The sequence below is a fragment of the Calidris pugnax genome, unplaced genomic scaffold (genome assembly GCF_001431845.1).
Source record: "Calidris pugnax isolate Ruff unplaced genomic scaffold, ASM143184v1 scaffold360, whole genome shotgun sequence".
In the NCBI taxonomy this organism is placed as follows: Eukaryota; Metazoa; Chordata; class Aves; order Charadriiformes; family Scolopacidae; genus Calidris; species Calidris pugnax.
The window spans coordinates 786,219-789,562 of record NW_015091129.1 but is presented as its reverse complement, the minus strand read 5'-3'; the positions used below and the strand labels follow the sequence as shown (position 1 = coordinate 789,562).

At 41.9% G+C, this 3,344-nt stretch overlaps 1 protein-coding gene across 2 annotated transcripts in view; it reads left to right on the top strand.

Annotated features, from left to right (window-relative positions):
- Window positions 1–2,091: 2,091 nt before the first annotated feature.
- TMEM2 (transmembrane protein 2) overlaps window positions 2,092–3,344 on the top strand; it is a 51,892-nt gene continuing 50,639 nt past the window's right edge. Inside the window, exon 1 of one of the 2 annotated variants that reach the window (XM_014958490.1) lies at window positions 2,092–2,126. The gene's annotated coding sequence lies outside the window, so the exon portion shown is untranslated. Of the gene's footprint in view, window positions 2,127–2,272; window positions 2,364–3,344 lie in introns of those variants that run through there. The other variant, XM_014958489.1, reaches the window with a different exon arrangement.

Genomic DNA, 3,344 nt, shown 5'->3' with positions numbered 1-3,344 from the left:
CTTGGCCTAGGTTTTGCCTGCCTAAACCCAAAGAAGTATGACGAAAGAAGTCACACGAGGTGGAGATGTAATGCTTTAGTGTATCATGTGGGTTCGATACAGAGATTTCAAACATTCAGGTAATCTTAAAGTCCAACCTTTTGCATACTTACAGGGTTTAGGGATTGTTTTATTCAAATGTATCCATCACTTTAAAATATTGTAGCTGTTGGGTGGTAATTCCATTCTAGATATCTAGTGGTTTTATGGCTGACAGATATTTGTGATTTGCTTAAGACTGACTAGTGTGTGTTGCATGTGTTGTCTAAAATACACACACACGCACATACATACATATATAATACATTTAGCTTCAGACTACTTGAAGTATGTAGAAGTGTCCCTCCTTTATGCCCCCGTATAGTAGTATTAGCAATCATCTACCCAGCTGTCAGTGACATGAACTTTTTGTAGGCTTATGAGAGGGAATGTTGATCATCAGCCCGTGTTTCTTCATTCTGTACACACATATATAAAAAGTAAATACTTTCTGTTACCAGACTCCCATCTTTCTAATGGTTAAGTAGTGCTCTGAGTTAATAAAAAAAAAAAGGTGTTTGAAGAATAACACATTTGAAGAGGCTAGTTCTATTACTTAATGAGAACAGAAAACATATCTATCTGGCAAAACCACCTTTTCAGATATTTTTTTGTGGAAGTACTGCATCAATTAAAAATCATTTCTCAAAGGAGAGGGAAGACTTAACCCTAAATAGTTTATGGAACACAGGGATTTCCACAAGTTAAATTGCCTCAACATTTTCTTACAATTGGCATTCCTGAGGAATAATTCAGCATCATTTTTTATATAGGGTTATAAGAGGAAGGATAATTTGAAGAGCGTTTTGATATTAAAAAAACAACTTTCAGAAGGTCAGATGTACTAAAAACAGTGCATGGAGTAAAAACAGTACACCTACTACTTATCTGCTGCAGTTTAACTGTACATGAACACAATTTGCCCATCCCAATAGACAACTGAATTATTAATTGGACATATGCGTTTCATGGACAAATATGATACTTCATGTGTAAAACGGGAATCAGGTGCCATACTGATTTTTTTTTTTTTAATGGGCATTTTTTTTTCAGCTGATATAGTTGAATTTCACATTTAACAAAGATAAACTATCTTCCATTTGATTGCAGTCGAAGTCATTGGCAAATGTAAATACACAGTTTGCATGTGCATTTGTTGAAATGAGGCAAAGATTTATAATCACACGTGTTAGAAGGACTGTGCTCCTGGGCATTCAAAAAAAAAAAAAAATTAAGCTAAACTAGAAGGAATAGAAACATGAGACATGATCCAAGAGAAGATGAAACTGCCTTATTTATACACCTAAGGGCTTCCTTCACTGTGATGTAGTGAGGAGGGCAAGTTAGGAACTGTCCCGACCCCTTTTGTGTTGGGATACAATCTCGTGTCTCGAGTGAAGTATTCCTCTAAATCTCGGTCCTGAAAGCTATGGCCTGCAGCTCAGGCTGTGCAGTGGAGCTGTAGTTAATGCAGCTGCTCATTCCACCACAGCCCCTGCATTCAGCAACTGCTACATTGCGGTGCAGTGGTTTGCAGTTGTACCACCCTGAGTGCTGCAGTCCTGGTGGAGTACTGCAAGCAAACGATCCCGGCCTAATCTCTTAAAAATTTCAGGCTGATTTAGCTTGATTTGCAGTTTAATACTTAGACACTAGATGTCTCCATATGCTGTAAGCAAACCCAGGCTGTGCTTGCTGGTAAACAAAGAAGAAATCACTAGAACTAAAGTTACGTGGGGCAGCGTTTATAGGAATATCAATGAGTTATCACTTCGTTTCCCAGGGAAATAGTTATGTTGGAAAATGCTAGCTGTATTTCCCGAACCATTTCATTGAAAGTCCCTCGTATCTGATGAGGGCGCCTTTTTCTTTTTTTTTTTTTTTTTTTTTTTTTTTTTTTTTTTTAATTTGTAATGAGTTCGGCCCAACCTCGGTGCTCTGGAAACGGTGGGAGGTCCCAAACTTAAGCCCGCTGTCAGATCTACATCAAAGCTGACAGCCTGGGAGGCTGAGGTGCCCTGGAGCTCTTTGCTGGGTCCCCACCAAAGGTAAGTCCTGGAGCTTCACAGTACCTATGAGTTTCTAAACCAGTTTGATGGTTTTTTTTGCTGTGGAACGGAGGCAGGGGCTGGTTCCTTGAAATTCAGAACATTTTTGGGTTTGGTTTGATTTTACTCCAGATTTTAAAAAAAAAAAAAGAAGAACCACAAATTCCCAGAAAGTGGAATCAGATTTTCCAACCAGATCTTTTCACAGGTCAGAGACTTCCCCGGGCTACGACTTCTGTAAGTACCTTTATTCTCTTATCTCCTTGCAGCCCAGTGAGCCTGCAGGTACTGATAACCACCTCGTACCGTCCCGCTTTCCACCAGCCTTGCCTCCCACCCGCTCCCCCCACGGGGACAGCACCTCGTGTCCCCCCCTCGCTGCCTCCACGCTCCTTTACCCCCTCTCCCACGACGGCAACCTTTTGCACCCCCTCCGGCAGCACCTCTGCGCTTAGATCGTGGATATACTTATATATACATACATATGTATATGTACACAAACGTTTGTTGGGGTTTTTTTGGTGGGTTTTTTGGATTTTTTTTGTTGGGTTTTTTTGTTGTTGTTTGGGCGACAAAAGCCCGTAATTGGCGTAGGTCCACCTTATACTTCTGTCCCGCTGAGCCTGCAGCCTCAGACCCCTTCTTGAGCTCCATCGCTAACAAGTAAACAATTTATCAGGGTTAGATCTCCTGCAGGCTGCCCCATCACACGCTCCATTCAGGGCCATGATACCAGCCCCCCCCCTCCAAGCCGGCACCGCCACACACAAAAATTTACGTATACCGTGCAATCTGTGGCAGACGCACCATGTAACAACAAATTTACAACAGGCCTACCATGAAAATGGCTGTGTCAATATAACGACAAACTGTGGCAACACAACAGCTGTCATGGAGACTTTTGGACCCAGGAGAGAGAGACGGCGGAGGAGAGGGTCTCGGGAGATGGTCATATCCAACTTAAATATCAACTCTGCGATCCCAGTCCCCGGGGTGTAGATGGTAATAACGCTACTGCTGAATGCTTTGTACTCCTCTGACCACTTTTATACATTGCTTGACTCTTTCTACTTTTTTTTTTTTTTTTTTTTGGGGGTTTTTTTTTTTTTTTTATTCCACCGGACATGGGCATCTAACGCTGTGTCTGGTCTTTTAGCTGTAATTTAGCTTTTTTTTTTTCCACCCCGCCCGGAGGAACGGCTGCCCCGGGGCGGGGGG